The sequence below is a fragment of the Sus scrofa genome, chromosome 15 (genome assembly GCF_054392235.1).
Source record: "Sus scrofa isolate SSC_HxYL_T2T_F1_AM1 chromosome 15, Sscrofa_HxYL_maternal_Yorkshire_Landrace_v2.0, whole genome shotgun sequence".
NCBI lineage: Eukaryota > Metazoa > Chordata > Mammalia > Artiodactyla > Suidae > Sus > Sus scrofa.
Window position 1 is genome coordinate 50,471,516 of NC_139397.1, and position 17,932 is coordinate 50,489,447.

A 17,932-nucleotide genomic window follows, 5' to 3' on the forward strand; every position below is an offset into this window, starting at 1 on the left:
CTGGAAATAAATTCCTTATTGAAAGTGCAAAGTTAGGGGAGTGGACATACATGGCTCTAGACAATAAATACAGTTGAGTTTGCAGAAGAAGCACAGGCAAAGAAGGTCAGGAATACTGAGAATGTGGCTAGAGATTGGCTAGAGATTATACACAATAGAGACCAATGACCAGACTTAGGTCTTTAGCAACAAAGAGGAGCTTCCTACTTTTATACTAGATGTCCTTAAATTCCTCCTTCCTAATTTGGAATAGTTTAATTCAATAGGGGAAAAACAATCTCCTGTTATGTGCTACAGACAACATCACAGATGGGCAAAATTAGGCAAGGTCTGAGAATGTCAATGCTTCTGAGAGCAGCACCAACCCTTCTGTTTTTCAGAAATAATATATTTTTTTCTGATTTTCTCTCATATATCATCAGGCTCATAGTTATTGCAGAATTTTCAGCTAAGAAAACATTATTCAGGTCTCCTCCTCCTACTTAATTCGTTTTCCCCTCTCATTGATTGATCAAATAATGTAATTAAAGTGACACAGTTTGCTCTATTGCCTGCAGTCATGGTACTATCCACGAATTTTTTTGGAGTTCTGTATAATTATATTAATCTGAAGCTTATGAAACTAACCCAATTGATCCTTAACAGAATATTCAATTAGGTAATCAATATCATGAAAATTTTATTGTTGTTGTTTTTATATTTTATTCACTCTGAACTGGACAGCTCCAAAGGTTTTTATATTTGAATGAGTCCATTCATGTTGACTATATATTACACACAACCTAACTTTGGTTCAAACTTCATGTATTCCTTATTTTTATTTATCCTCTGTGTATTTATACAAATTTTGCCTGTAAACAAAGACATTTTAGAGTTGTTAAAGTCTTCTAAAAGTGGACCAGACCTTCAATGTTCCATATTACCATTTAAGGCATAGCATCTATTATAATTAATCATTCATAAAAACTTAATACTAAAGAAAACTAAACAGTGATCCAAAAATAATCATTTTGTCATTAAAAGAAATGATGGCAAATTATGCATGAATGCTAACAGTGCAAGCTCTTAAGTGCATCTGATGACTTTGTTAAATATTGATATCATATAAGAGGCCTCCTTTACATTTGACAAGTCTTACTGGAACACCCTGATATAAAAGCTGCAATTATATTTATGGTGATAGAGTTAAGGTATCGATGGCAAGATCTACATTTGCAAGTGGGCTCAAAAATATCTTGGTGTCTATATTAAACTTTAAGACAGGAATTTTTTTAGTGAATAATGATTACTGGTGAAGCAAAGCTTTAAGGAAACCTCTTGCAAGTCCAGGCTCCTTTAGAAATAAGTGGAGAGGGCTATTTAAAAGCAAGAAAAAAAAAAAGAGAGAAATTTAAAAATAGAAATCTGAGTCAGCAGTGGAGTCTAGCTAGTTCCATGTTCCTTAGAGCAACTCATTAGCTTCCTTTCCCTCAGAGCTAAGCCATCCATATGTCGGGGTGGGTCTACCCCACCATGTAACTTACTGGAAGAAGTGTGGGGATTGCATTAAGGGTGGCAGCTGTGGTATGAAAAGAGGGGGGAGAGAAGGAGCTAGGAATGTCTCTTTTCTAGTACCGATATCTACTGCCTATTTTTTACAATACCTTCTTTTCTATTTCAAAACCCTTCAGTGTACAATCTCATAGCATCACAGTTACTTAATTTATACAGCTGACAAGAAAAATCCTCACGGGTCAAGATTCTTAGCTGCGGAGTCCCAGGGCTATATGTGGGCTTCAGATAGCTTTTGGATGCTGAATTTTTGTGTCCTGATATTTGCAAATTTTTTTTTTCCCTAGAAAGGATGTCCGTGGGATCACAAATGATTCATAACATGGGCTACAAAATAAAGTTTAAGAATTACTGCTGTAGAAGCTAGACTGAAATAAAGTTAATTTGTGGGGAGTGGTTTTTTTTTTTTTTTTTTTTTTTTTGAGGTACAATCCCCTGTGGGTCTCTTGTGTTTCTACATTCTTGTCAGCAGAGGTGCTGACTGTTCATTCAGGGCTATCTTTACAAGGACGTTCGTATAGCAAATCCTCTTGGAAGATGGAGCTCTCCCTCTGGCACAAAGGGAACATTTGCATATCGACTTGGAAGATACAGAAAGTGTCTCTCTCTGGAGCCAAGGGCCAATTTGCTTATGGCAATTATAGTAAAAGCTTTGGGCTCCCTAAACTCAGGGTTCCTTTCTTGTAATGGAGGTCACCTCATGTGCAAATGTCACTTGAATCTCTTAGTGTCATCCTGTGGGACTTAGGACTCAGAGAACCGGGGCAAGGAAATGCTGATACCTGACTTCTGTATTGCTCTGTGTAATCAAGTCCTTGGCCTTGACTCAGGAATATTACGTCTTCAGCCCAGCCAGCATCCATGATCCTAGGGCTGGCTAACTGTATAATATCATACCTTCTCAGTTTTGGCCATAAGCATGGGGATGCTGACACAGGCATGCCTTTCTGGAAGAGAAAAAAATCAAAGCCCTCTTGGATAGATAAACAGGAACTGAGGGAAGGGCGCAGTTATTTGTAGCAACCATATTGACCAAAATGCACTGAGAAATAAATAGTTCTTTTCACCATGACTATTGATTAGTAGGAATTGAGGAGGTGATTACAACTTGAGTGTCATAAAGTAAGTCTGAGGACTTGTGTCCAAACAAGGCTTTAATCACGGTTAACTCCCCTAGTGATGGGGGAGGGGGACTTCCTGGCCAGTCTGGTACCAGTCTTAGGTTTGCCCCAATTTAAAACTAGAATAAATTTCTTCCTGGAGGTGCAGAATTCCCCACCCCTTTTTCAGATAAGAGTTTCAGAGATGCATACCCATATTGAATAAGATACCACTGCACAGTTGTGGTGTGAGAAGAGACTGGCCAGTGCAGGAGAGGAGAGGGTAAGGCACACAACATTTTTTTTTTTTTTTAAGAAGTACGACAACCATCCATACAGCTTGATGCTTTCTGCAGTCTCTCATGTCAACCTTAGGTTATTCAAAGACAAGAGTAAAAGATGCTAGAGATTTGTGCAATGGTCCTCTGGGCTCTAAAGGAAGTTCAACTCTTTAGGGAAGATTTACCTGAGACAAACACCCATGGGAACCCACAGAAGAGGCTGGCACTTGTGTGAGGCTCTTGCTGCCCTAGGCTGGGTTTCCAAGGCAGATGAAAAGGTCCCACTTTATAATGAGACTGAACACAGGGATTTTATATAAATTATTTCAGTTATTCCTGAAACCATGAAAGACTCTCCTCACCCATGGGTTGCAAACTGGAAAGAACGTAAGAAATGTCACAGTGTTGGAATATTTAGGTGGGTGGATTCCTTTAAAAAGATGCCACGATATGAGTCCATCCCAGGTCAGCCAAAGGGAGCAAACTCTGCACACTGAGAGCAACAGACTGAAGACTGCTAAGTCCAGAGGCTCCTGAGGCTGAAACAGATGGTGTCAATAAGGATAACCTTGCTACTCAATATAGGAAGAACCAAAAACATAAATTTTGTTCCTTTGAGTTGCAGGCAGGAGCCACGCCACTCAGAAACAAAAGACAATGTGTCTTGTGTGCTGGTGTGGAGACAAACTCTTCATTCATGATCCCCATGCCTCCCCTCTCCATGGCTCAGACCTTGGACAATGTAAGGAAAAAGATGGCGAATGGTGAGGCCGGGATCTTAAAGCCCAGGGAAGGGTGGAGCTCTAACTGGCATGACTTTGTTAGAGGCCCAGTTACTGTGTGACCAACCTACTTGATTCTGTGGGGAAAAGGGACATCTCTCTCTCCCTAAATGGGTTCAATATATTCCTAACAGGGAAAGGATGTGAAACTGACCTTGACCTTGGGGTGGGAGAGATAGACCAAATCAATGTGCTTTAGTGGTTTCTACCACTAAGTATATAGGCAGGAATTGAAGTGTTATGTACCTGTACATCAAAATCACATAAATTCCAGAAGGTTTGTCAGTCTGTTTATCTTTTGCAAATAGGTCCATTTGTATTCTTTTTTCAGATTCCACATATAAGCGATATCATATGATGTTTTGTCTTTCAGACTTAGAAAACAAACTTATGGTTACCAAAGGGGAGGGGTGGGGGGAGGGATGGACTGGGGGTTTGGGATTGGCATATGCACACTGTGGTACATGGGATGATTGGTCAACAGAGACCTGCTGTACAGGACTGAGAACTCTATCCAATATTCTGTGATAATCCATGTGGGAGAATAATCTCAAAAAGAATGGATGTGTATATATGTATGACTAAATCACTGTTGTACAGCAGAGATTATCACAACTTTGGAAATCAATTATACTTCAATAAAACTTTAAAAATGTGAAAAAAAAAAAATCCAGGAGGATCCTTTCAGTTGGGGGCTCCTGATGCATAGAAGTGTTAGTATCTCTGGGATCCTGGAAACCAGATGAGCGCCTTGAGGTGTGAGTCTCTCTGCCTGAGGCTGTTGCCAAATGGACCCTCTGGCAACGGGAGGCACGCTCCAAGCTGGCACAACCCTCTAGGGTGTTGAACTTGTCATTCTGTTGACACGGCTACCAGATACACCCTGCTCAAGGTCCAGCCATTAGCTTCGTTTGTTCAAACCAAATGCCTGACCCAGGAGGCCATATGACTGAAATGCTGGTCCTGGGTGGGTCAGCTCAGATCCCAGATTCACAAAAGTGGGGAGGAGCCCATGACACCCAGTTTTCAGATAGAAATGGCTGGTTCAAAAAGAAACAACATGAGCAGGTTCCTCAGAGGCTTCTCCCTGCCCAAACCTTAGCCTTGGCCTCCCAGAACTACAGACCCTCATCACAGATTATTTTCTCCTCCCTCCACATGAAGAGACTTGAACAAACATGTCTTTGTCAGCTCGGGCACCTATAACAAAACATCATAGACCAGCTGGTTGAAACCACAGACATTCATTTCTCATACTTCTGGAGGCCAAAGTCTAAGATCAAAGTGTCTGCTGGTTGGATTCCTGATGTGAGCTTTCTTCTTGGCTTGTAGACAGTAGGCCCTGGCATGGGACATGGTGGGCAGTGCCCTAGTCTGTCTTCCTTCTTTATTTAATTTTTTAAATTAAAGTTTGGTTGATTTACAATGTTATGCTAATTTCTACCATACAGGAAAGTGACCCAGTCGCGCACACACATACATTCCCTTTCTTGTGTTGTCTTCCATGATGGTCTATCCCAAGAGACTGGATAGAGTTCCCTGTGCTGTACAGTAGGACATCATTCCTTATGCATAAAAAGATGGAACATTTCATGAATCTGCATGTCATCCTTGCACAAAGGCCATGCTAATCTTCTCTGTATCATTTATTTTGGTATATGTGCTGCTGGGCAAAGAAAGCACTGTCCTCCTTCTTATAAGGACATGGATCCCATCACAAGGCTCCATCCTTATGACCCCTATCTGAACCTAATTGTCATCCTAAGGCCCTGCCTGCTAACATCCGCACATTGGGGGTTAGGATTTCAACAAGGGAAGTTTAAAGGACAAACACTCAGTCCATAACAAAGCACTAGCGAAGTTTCTAACAGCTCAAGGCCACATCCTAGAATGACCCAGCCTCACTTAAAGTGCACACCTGAGAAAGCTTAGTGTTGCCAGGAGAATTTAGTGTTTGCAGCCAAAATTCAATGATAGGCAGAGAGAGTCCTTAAACCCTTTTGCAGCAGTTATTTCAGAAAGCTTACAATTGCAAATCCTTTCTCTGACCCTTTGAGACGTAAATTTTCTACACTACAATCAAGAGCTGTCTACTCAAGGACCTGAGAACAATCTCTTTAACTTTACATTTTTTTTTATTATAGTTAATTTATAATGTTATGCCAATTTCTGCTGTATAGCAAAGTGACCTAGTTAATACACACACACACACACACACACACACACACACACACACACACACACACACACACACATTCCCTTGCTTATAGTATCTTCCATCATGGTGGTCTATCTCAAGAGAACGGACATAGTTCCCTGTGCTGTACAGCAGGACCTCATTGCTTATCCATTATAAATGTAATAGTTTGCATCTACCAACCCCAAACTCCGCATCCATCCCACTCCCCCTTTGTAATCACGAGTCTATTCTATATGTCTGTGAGTCTGTTTCTGTTTTGTAAATAGGAGAACTATCTCTTTAAAACACAAACACTCAAGAAGCTTTGGACTTCCTAATCTCAGGGTTCTTTCTTGTAACAATGGTGGCCTTAATTAGATACTGTACCAGATAAACTGAATGGATTTCATGCCACCCTCTAGGTCATGTGAATCATAGTGGACAACAGAGTGCCTTGCTCTTAGGAAATTTTGCCAAAAAGCAAAACAGCATAAAAAGGAGTGCTATTTATTATCAGAAGACAATTCCCTATAGGCTTGTCACATTTCTGCTCATCTTGCAATAAAAGAGAGGTGCTGACTACTTTTGTTCCACAATATCTTTGTTTCCAAATGTCAAGGATGTTTTCCTAGTGATCAGTCTTGGAAGACGGAGGTAGCTGCTCTGTCCAGAGCAAAGGGCAAGTTTATTTACTGGCCAGTATAAAAGAGTTACGTTCCCAAACTCAAACTCTTCACTTGTAATGCAATGTCCAGGATATGTCACCAGGCAGGCCATGTTTGTCTGAGGGGATTAGGTCCTTTAGAAGAAGTTGTAAGTCAATGTGAATCTTCTGACTTCTGACTACTCTGAAGAGTAATAACATCCTTCTTTTCTGACCCAGGAGTCTCATGTCCCAGCCTGTATTCATAAAACCGGAAGCCTAGAATTTTAATTGCAAGCAGGGTAAATTAGCAGGGCCCTCATGATTCTTGACATATGCTTAACTTGTTTTCTGTCATTTTTTTCTATCAACTCATTTCAATAATTGGTATTTATTAGTTTAGTTAGCATAAACGAGGATTGAATTGGGGCTTGTGGAGAGATGTGCTAAAGAACAGGACTTTAAAGCCACTTTGTATCACTCCTTCAAAAATGGTTTTAAAATTCTGTTCTTTAGCAGCTAACTATATTTTAATACATTTATTAATGTACTTATTAAGTCAATTCTGATGGTCATCAATGCTCTAAAAGTTATAGGAAAACATATGCTAGATCCTCACGGAGTTGGACATGCACTGTTATCAGTTACTTCACTGCATTAGAGCTAAGTTGAGAAAACATAAATATACAGGGCTTACAGGTTTGCCAGACTCAAGGGGACTTACTTCAGTCTCGTTGGGTGGCAGAGAGATTTGGGGTTGTAGAGACACCAACTACCTCCCATGCCCACGTTAGATCCTCTTGGCCTCACCATTCTCTAGTTTTTATTCCAGCCACCACTCTGTAGGGGATTAATCTGATATTACTCAAATGAAATAAAACAGCACCTTTCTATATGCCTCTCCCTCCTGCATAGAGCTTCCCATGTGACACTGAACCACAGGAAAACTTGGGAAGCCACTTTAACAGTCATGCATGAGCCACTAGGGTGCAAGTGAGATCATGTCCTGTGGGGTAAACCTCCACCCAACAGGGTCAGGAAGAAAGCATACATTTGTTTCCTTTTCTGCCTCAACCCAATCCTACTTATGAACTATACTGAAACACTGCAGTTATATATTGTGTTGGAAGATGGTCCAATAAAATTGAATGATTGGCATCACTTGACAGCTACCTGGTGGTAGACTTCTGAGAAAGATGTCTTCATTTTGACTTATTTTTTTCCCTGCCTCAGTCTTTTTTTTCCTCACTCTTGCTTCTCTGAGATTACACACACTAATAAATAACATAACGCATAACATTATGACACACATAATTGGGGTTGTACTTTCTGGAGAACCTGGACAAAGAGAAATGGATCATGATAAAGGTAGACATTTATCTGAAAACAATCAAAGTTGGGACTATGCAGAGAGGCAATAAAGCCAGAAGCAAAAGTTCGTCTAGCTGAAGCCAAGAGTGAAAATGATCACAAAGAGGAAAACAAAAGACAAGGCTCCTGTCAGTAAGGCAAGTGGAATTTGATTGCAGCATTTGTTTTATAAACATCAGTTAGGTGATTTTACACTGAGAGTCTAACAATTCTGACTGAAGGGATTTGTGGTCCCATTACAGAACCTACAATGGCAGAGATCAAAGTAAGCAAGATGTCAGGAATATCAAGTCAAAATCCAAGCAAATGAAGTAACTCAAAATGAAAACAGGTTTTTAGGCAAGGGTTAGCGCCAAAGGACAAGCATATGCCGCCTTCAAAACCCAATATGTTTTCCCTCATCTTAGGCTCAGCCTTGGAAATCTAAAAAAAAAAAAATTTTTGTTTGTTTGTTTTTGGCTGTCCCATGGTATATGGAGTTCCCCGGCCAGGGATTAGATCCAAGCCACAGTTGCTACCTAAGCTGCAGCTGCGGCAATGCCGGATCCTTAGCCCACTGTGCCCAGTTGGGGATGGAATCTGCATCTCAGCTCTCTCAAGATGCTGCTGATTCCACTGTGCCACAGCAGGAACTCTGGAATGTTTAAACAAATATGAGTCTAGAAGTGATTCTGATTTAGATCTCTCTAGCCCCTCTGGCTCTTTAGTTGTCTTCTGTTAACTTTCATGTTTTCTTTGACCAGCTTTAGTAACACAGAGCATCCCTAGAATAGGAGGGGTTTGGGCAGACACTGTGGGGAGGGCAGTATCCTCTCAGCGAGGGCAACAAGAAGTGATAGGGATGGAGTAGGCACAGGTAGTTGTAGAAGTCCCAATAAAGGATCATAGATAGGGAAATCTAGGGGACTTTGGGAGATCACTGTAAGTTCATTGCAGCTCTATTCACAATAGTCAGGACATGGAAACAACCCAAATGTCCATCAACAGATGACTGGATTCGGAAGATGTGGTATATCACAATAGTATACACAATGGAATACTACTCAGCCATAAAAAAGAATGACATAATGCCATTTGCAGCAACATGGATGGAACTAGAGAATCTCATCCTGAGTGAAATGAGCCAGAAAGACAAAGACAAATACCATATGATATCACTTATAAGTGGAATCTAATATCCAGCACAAATGAACATCTCCTCAGAAAAGAAAATCATGGACTTGGAGAAGAGACTTGTGGCTGCCTGATGGGGGGTGGTGGTGGGAGGGATCAGGAGCTTGGGCTTATCAGACACAACTTAGAATAGATTTACAAGGAGATCCTGCTGAGTAGCATTGAGAACTTTGTCTAGATACTCATGTTGCAACAGAACAAAGGGTGGGGAAAAAAATGTCATTGTAATGTATACATGTAAGGATAACCTGATCCCCTTGCTGTACAGTGGGAAAATAAAATAAAATTAAAAAAATAAATAAGTAAATAAATTGCTCAAAAAAGCCATCAGAACAAGGCAGGCTTTCTTGACTAGTGGAGGTGTGAGAATTGCCTCAAGTCATTGGGTGGGGGAATGGGATGAGGCCTGCATTCAAATTCAGACCAAGAGCTGGAGTTGAGGACTGCCCTTCTGCTGATTTGAATACACACCTTACCCTACTGGATACAAGGAGGAGCTGCTACTCCCAGAAAAGAAGAGGCGGGCTTTTCTGACCCCCACTCCCCTTGGAGGATAAAACTGTAGCCCACTGGATCCTCAGGGCAGAGCTTCTGTGCCTGCCTGCTTGCACCTCTCACAAGTGTCCTATCTTGATAAATCTATTTCTTGCCTATCGCTTTGTCTCTTGCTGAATTCCTTCTGTGTAGAGGCATGAAGAACCTGAACATCAATGAGTCCAGACACAGGGTGAGTGATTCTAATTTAAAACCGTGGGTTCAAGTCCCAATTTTGGTTTTGCTTGGGTTCAAGTGCCAGCACTTGGGTTTAAGTCCCAGTTCATGTTTGGCTAGGGTCACGCCGTTAGTACTGTCAGCTTCAGGAGAACGTGCTTGAATGGGTTTTATTCCATCACGTGAGGGAAGTGGTATATGAAAGTAGAAGGGACTCATGGGAAGAGCGACAGTGACCAGGAAGGATAAAAGCAGGCATTTAAATGACTGTAAGGAAGACAAGATAGAAGATCCACTAAGGGTGCTTTCAAATTTAAACTCAAAGTTAGTGACACAGCACCACAGGTAAGGGAATGCAAAGGGAAGCACAGCATAGAACAGAGGAATTTTGCACCCCAGGGAAAATAGCCTAAGAAATTATGTTCAACCTCATTAGTAACAAAAGAAAAGTAAATGTGCTTTTAAAAATAGCAGATTATTTTGTTTTGTTTTGTTTTTTTTAAAAAAACGACAGTATTCTTGGTAAGGTTGGGCTATGGCAAAAGTCTCCCTGGCACTGAGTTTTGGAATCAATTTGCTAAAATGTATTTGGAAACCTTAAAAATATTTAATACTCAACTCAGATTAGTGGACTCGCAGGACCATATTTCTATAGCTAACATTTATTGAGAGCATAATATATTTTAAATGCAGAGCTGATTGTCTTCTGAATGTTAAACCATTCCATTGTACTACACCTTAGACGGTAGGTAATATTTTCACTTTCATTCTACAAATAAATTGAGGCTTGGTGATGCTAAGGAACTTGCCAAAGTCTAAATAAATTTTAAGTGATAAAATCAGAATTAACTTCAAATTCTCACTTCTAATTACTTACTACATATACTACATTTAACCTACTCAGGACATATACTTTATTCTAATTTATCTTTAAAAAATTGATATGCCAATGATTATAAAGATACTCCAAAAATAAGAAACAAAATTAGAAACAACTGATTGGTTCCACAGAAGAAAACTATATATATTTTTTTCTTGGAGTATTGTCTCTACACATCATTTTTATGGAAAAACAACTAACAAAAGCTCTGAAATATTACATTCCAGTGGATCCCATTATTAATGTTTTGAAAAGGTGACATAGTTTCAATAGGATTGATACATTGGGAACAAGTTGTGCATAAGGGGAGTTTGGTGTTTATGTTCAATTTCATCTTCCAAAGGACCAAGCAAATGCAAAAAACTGCCCTCCACTGAAACAAGCTGCAGAAAAATATATAGTCTGCACACACACACACACACACACACACACACACACACACACACACACACACACACACACACAACCCCCTTAGACATCTGCTGGCTACCTCAGCTTACTCCTTATACTATGAGCAATAGGTACCTACATCTGTGTTTCAGCTTCAGTTCTATTGCAGGCCATCATCCATTCTCACAGGCTGTAGCCTTTCTGAAGCCTGCTTCTGCAAGCAAGGTTTAGGTCTTTGTGAAGGCAATGTACCCTATTTATTGCAGTATCATGTATCCTGTGCTTATTTGACATGTGTAATACTGTGCTTCCATTTGTCTTAGATTCCTATCTTTTTAAAAAAATGTACTACTAACCAAGTTGTTGAGTGATGGAACCCCAGCCCTATTTCCCCGTTATTTAAGCCCTCCGTTCTGTTCTGTTTTGATTTTTTTTTTTTTTTTTTTTTTTTTTTTTTTACAGCATAGGATGATGTTCAGGGACACATGTTGCATTACAGTAGAATTGACTGTATGGTGTTGAAAGGTGGAAAGAAGAGGGACTTTAGAGAGTGTATTAACTCTGCTTGGACAGTATAATAGTGGAAGAAATCACAGCAAAATACAGAATGATTATTTCTTGGTGTTTATATTTCTCTAAGATTTCATGGCCAGTGGTATCTTTGGAATTTCCTCCCTCTTAGGCCCAAATATTTTACTATAATGCCTTACACTTCACCTGTTTCTTTCCTGTGTTAAATTTGCATTATTTTAATTTCAAAACAAAAATTTAAGATCAGCTGAGATCTTACTTTTAAAGTAAAATGACCTTTTATTTATTTATTTATTTTTTGTCTTTTGTCTCTTAGGGTTGCACCTTTTTAGGGTTGCATATGGAGGTTCCCAGACTAGGGGTTGAATTGGAGCTGTAGCTGCTGGCCTATACCACAGCCACAGCAACGCAGGATCTGAGCCACATCTGCGACTTACACCACAGTTCACCGCAATGCCAGATCCTTAACCCACTGAGCAAGGCCAGGGACCAAACCCTTGTCCTCAAGGATACCAGTCTGGTTCATTAACCACTGAGCATGGGACGAACTCCATGACCTTTTATCTTCTAGTAGTAAAAGTGAAGTTAAGAGTTTTAGCTAAAGAACTAAAGAAAAAACAGCCCATGCCCCGCCCCCCCCCCCCACGTGCATGCACTGAGGAGGCAGCTATGTGCCTGTCAGCAGCTTTGTTTGTCCCATACCACTCTACTACCTACTCTTCTTGTAATCTTGTAGCAACTATGTACCTATGTTCTTGCTAGCAGCCCTGCTAACCCTGCACTGGAGCATTGCTTGTCAGTTTCACTTTTGTAATCTTGTTTGCCCAGCTTCTTAGGCAGGAACTCTGTCTGCTCTGGGAAGAGGAGGTTGGTGGGACTGCTTGCTCAGGTAAAAGAAGACCTGTAAGTCTGTATTGTGTAAAAGCTACCCAGAACAAAGACCTGGTGCTCATACTCTGGAGGCGGCTCCTCTGAGCCTGAACCAGTGTTGAACAAACCTGGCTATTCCACATCGCTGAGTGCTGCTTGTGTCTTTCCACTGCCATGTTTTCTGCAACAAAAGTAAAATGCTAGGTGACCCCATAGCTTAAAAGCCAGTGGTATTTATATTTTGAATTGGCCCTGTACAGAGTTGTGAGATTGTCATTACAAATTAACATTGGATATTATAGAAGAAATCAGTGATTCAATTTTGGAAGACAAGCATATGAGAATGAGACAGACCTCAACTAAATTGTAGTAATACACTATGGGCTTTTACTTGCTTTACAACTACTGCTGTGTTCTCAGTTATAAAAATTACAAAACTTCTGGTATGTCATTCTTAAACTTTGAGAACTGAACCTATTCAATATTTTTTTCCAGATTTTTTATTCACAAATTACTGGTTATATTTTTAACTAACAGAACTTGAAAAGTTATTCTGTAATTTTTTTACTTGCGCATTTAAAAATGAGGGGTTTTTTTGTTTGTTTTCCAGAAGTAGTAGTCACTGAGGATGAAAATTGTTTAAAAAATCAAAAAACTTAACTTTCAGGAAATTAAGCTCCATAGTATCCAGAATTTTCCCCTAACTAAACAGAATAGGAAAGAACAAATCTGTCTTCATATACATCTGTTCTGTTGCTTGTGCTGAGGCATCCTGGCTCTGTACATTTTGTAAAACAATATTGCCTACAGCCTGAAACATACAGGAAAACTTATTCTCAGGGCTCTGACCTGAGAATTCATATAGAGATAAAAAGTTGCAGAACAGAGAATAACATGTGTTTTGTTGGAGGTTTACAGGAACATCGTGTCCTGATCTACGTGGACAGCTGCAAGAACAAAGGATTCCAACACCAAGAAATTTGCAAAAATCAGCCACCTCACCTGGCCTTTAAAAGAGTTTTGCTGAAACCCTCTGAGGATTTTGGGGCTTTGGGGGGACAGGAGCCACAGGTCTCCCTGAAACAAACTTTTCTCTCCTCCAAACTCTGATATTTCAGTTTGTTTGGTTTCATGAGCTGTACATTGGGCACAGGGATTGGATTCAGTAGTAAAAATTCAATAAAGGCAATATGCTATTAGGGTGTTCATGCTGCTTTGTATTTTACTATGATTTCATCATGGGAAGCCCCTGTTAGCTCAGGTTCTGAAGTTATTAGAATGGATAGTGTGGTTCAGAAAATATGATGTGTTCAAGCTTAAATCTTGAAGCCCTCCCTTCAGAAACTTACTTTAGAAGGTTAAGTGTCTCCAAAAATGCACTTTATTAAATGCTGTTGTCAGTAGCCCTTTAAAAGACTGAGCTTTACAGTCAATTCTCTTATTATTTTACATGATGGCAAAATAATCTTACTCTTTATCAGTTTTCCTTTATTTCATTTACAGGTAGTAGGTTATAATCTTGATCCATCTGTAATTTAACAACATTTAAGGACAGAGAGAATTGGTATGACCAGGTTTTATCCTTATGCTTCCTCAGACAGCACTGAAAAGGTGACCTTTGCCATCCCAGGAAGCACCCTATTGTTGCCAGATACATGATTTCATGGGGTGCAGGGCCATTGAGGCAGATCCTTTAACTCATGTAGCCAGGACAGGTATTAAATACAACACAAACAACAGTACCTGAGCATTGACTCAATACCTAAATCAATCAAAAATCATCTTCTTGGGCTCTAAAAGCTCATATAAAATGCACTGTCACCCAGTTTGAGAGGAAGATGAATCTGAGGAAAGAGAACTATTAACACAAGCCAGTGAAATATAAATTCCAAAGAACGTTAGCAATACCTGTGTGCTATGCACTGGATGGGTTTTTGAATATGAGCTCTGCCATTAATGGGTATGAAAAAAAATTCTTTGTGAAATTGGAATAAATAATCCTAACTCCCAAGGGTGATAAGAGGGTTAAATGGGAGAAGTTTGTGAATACACTTAATAAAATTGCCATATTCTGTTGATTCTGCATTTGTACATATGTGGAAAAGAAGGGAGAGATGTTCACATTGGCTTCAGGATGTATCTGATACAACCAAAGGAAGTACTGTCACTAAATTACAAAATGATTCAAATCCAGGGTGAGGTTTTTTAGTAGTTGTTCCCTGATAGATTCATGTATTCCTTCCTGTGAACATCATCACAATTCCTAATCTAGACCCAGGATAGAAATAAAAACAGTAAGAAGTCATTCATTTAACTAATTTTAATGAGTGTTTAATGATATTCTAGACAGACCTCTAGGCACTAGACTAAATTAGGGAATAAAACAATAATAAATACCTCCATTTGGGGTTAAATTCTAACATACTGTAAGCTAGTACAAGTAAAAATACTATATAATCCTTTTTTTATTTTTGATTTTTTTAGGGCTGCACCTGTGGCATACTGGAATTCCCATATCCTGGGCTAGGGATCTAATTACATTGCAGCTGCCGGCTTACACCACAACCACCACAACACCCAATTCAAGTCATATTTCAAACCTTTGCCTCAGCTTGAGGCAACGCTGGATGCTTAACCCACAGAGTGAAGCCAGGGATCAAACCTGCCTTCTCATAGAGACTATGTTGGGTTCTTAACATGCTAAACCACAATGGGAACTCCACTTTACCATCCTTAAACAATATAAGTATTTCATGGATTATGCTATAGTCTGAATGTTCACATCCCTCAAAAATACATATGTTGAAATCTTAATGTCCAAGGTGACAGCTGTTAGGAGGTGGAGATGTTGGGAGGTCATTGGGTCATGAGGGTGGAGCCCTAAAAAATGGGATTAATTTCTTTTTAAAAGAGGCCATGCAGAACTCTATAACCCCTTCCATCATGGAAGTGTTCAAGTCAGCAACTTCAAAGAGAGTTTCCATCTGACCTTGCCAGCACCCTGTTCAGACTTCTAGCCTCCAGAACTGTAAGAAATGAATTTGCGTTGTTTATAAGCCACCCAGTACGTTGTCTTTTGTTCTAGCAGCCCAGATGTACTAACACAAACTATAATCATACACACAGAAACAGTGACCAGAGGCACGATTATGACACTGGCTCCAGCTTCAGAAACAGCAGTGATAGGTGAGCTTAACTCTTCTAGGATAGTCTGGGCCAGGGAGTGTTTGGTGCAAGGTCCGGATTAAATCCAAAGCCACACCTGGAACTCAGGGCTGCAACTAGGACAGACCATTCTGGAGAAGAAAACAGCCAGAAGCTGCCCTCCATACCTGGGGCTACACACCATCCAAAGACCCACTCATTATGAGCAGAACCTGGCAAAGCCATACATTTCACTGTGTAACTGGATCTGCAATACCACTAATGTCCTAGCAAGATGGAACTCAAGAGTGGCCAAAATACAATCTGGTTGAACTGGAGCTGCATAGATGCTCAAGTTACAATCTCGGTATTTAGCATAAAAATACAAGAACATACTTATAACTCATAATGTCCAAATTACTAGCTAGGATAAGGAGGAATAAAATAGTCATAACCATAATGATAACAAATAGCAATAATAATAATTCTATAATAAAGTACAAGCTAACAATTTAAAAATTTTGATGAAGTGGATATTTTCATAGAAAAATGTAAATCACCAAAATTTGTTTAAAAATAAAATGGAAAAATTAAAATGGAAAACCAGAATATCTTTAAATTATTTAAGTATTCCCTTATAAAAGGGCATATCAGGCTAAAATATTTTTTTCAAAGGAAGGCTTTACCTAAACATTGAAGAACAGGTAATATTTGTGATGGACAATTTTAGGTATCAACTTGACTGGGCCATGGGGTGCCCCAATATTTGGCCAAACATTATTCTGGATGTGCATGTGAGAGTGGTTTTGCATGGGATTAACACTTGTACCAGTAGACTAAATAAAGCAAATTGCCCTCCCTAATGTGGGTGGGCCTCCTCCAATCAGTTGAAGGACTAAATAGAGCAAACAGTGAGAGCAAAAGGGAACTCCTCTCATCTGACTGCCTTCAGCTGGGACATCCACTTTTTCCTGCCTTTTACTTCAACTGAAACATTGGCTCTTCTTGGGTCTTGTGCCTGTGAGCTTTCCAAACGACACTATACCACTGATTCTCCTGGGAGTCCAGTTTGCTGACTGAAGATCTTCAGATTTCTCAGCCTCCTTAATTGGTGTGATCCAATTCACTATAACAAACCTATATCTATATCATCTACCATCTATTTATCTACCTCTATCAAGATACACCCTATTGGTTCTGTTTTGCTGGAAAATACTAATGAGTAGTAATCTTCCAGAAATAATTACACGAATTGGGATAATTTTTTTAAAAAAAGAAAAAAGTATGATAGGAAAGTACATGGCAAAAAAAGAAATTTAAATATGCTCACATATGAACAAAATATCAAAAATGCAACATGTTAACTAAGATATTAAATACAATACAACATTATGTGTCTAAGTATATGTGTGTCTATAAGTATGTCCATGTGAGTGTGTGCATGTGCATGTATTTCCAGAAGTTTAGTACAGTTTCAAGCTTTCAGAATTTCTTAGGTATACATTATACAAAGTTTAATCATTATTTAAAACTTAATTACAGTTGACCCTTGAACAACATGGGTGTGAACTGCATGGGTTCACTTAAAGGCAAAATTTTTCCCATAATTACATATGGTGCTGCATTATCCATGTGGACATGGAGGGCCAACTGTAAAGCTTTATGCAGATTTTTGGCTGTGCAGGTGGGTCAGCATCCCTAACCTCCACACTTTCTAAGAGTCGACTGCATTTATATTTTATACTTATTCATCTTGCATTGATAGATAGTTTAACCTAAAAAAAGCTCACCTACTAGAAATCTTCCTTAAATAGATTATGATTTGTGAAGTTTTAGATGCACTCCCAAATGGTTAGAGGGGAAATTGACAGCAAGTCTCCCTCTAAGCATCATATATTGTCCTGGAGTTCTTAACAACTTTAGTAAAACAACAAGAGACTTGCATCAAAGTTGTAAAAAAAAAGAAATACCTCTTTAACTAATTCAAATAATCTTACATTTTCCTAAAATTTTATATTTGCCAAATAGGCAGCTACATGTGGGTTTTTTTATTTTATTTTTATTCTTCTTCTTATTATTATTAATAGTTATTTCCCCAATACAATACAGCATGGTGACCCAGTTACACATATATGTACACATTCTATTTTTGCACATTATCATGCTCCATCATAAGTGACTAGACATAGTTCCCAGTGCTACACAGCAGGATCTCATTGCTAATCCATTCCAAAGGCACTACTTTGTATGTGTTAACTCCAAGCTCCCCAACTGCCCCACTCCCTCCCCCTCCCCCTTGGCAACCACAAGTATATTCTCCAAGTCC

The 17,932-nt window shown here is 39.3% G+C and overlaps 1 protein-coding gene and 1 non-coding gene across 5 annotated transcripts in view; both read right to left on the bottom strand.

The window, feature by feature from the left end:
- The window catches only part of LOC146395835 (uncharacterized), an 811,516-nt gene that overhangs the window by 161,564 nt on the left and 632,020 nt on the right, over positions 1 to 17,932 (bottom strand). The window lies entirely within an intron of this gene.
- Positions 5,289 to 5,397, bottom strand: LOC146395836 (U6 spliceosomal RNA). Its single transcript, XR_014830666.1, has one exon. It is a non-coding gene; the product is annotated as a U6 spliceosomal RNA (small nuclear RNA).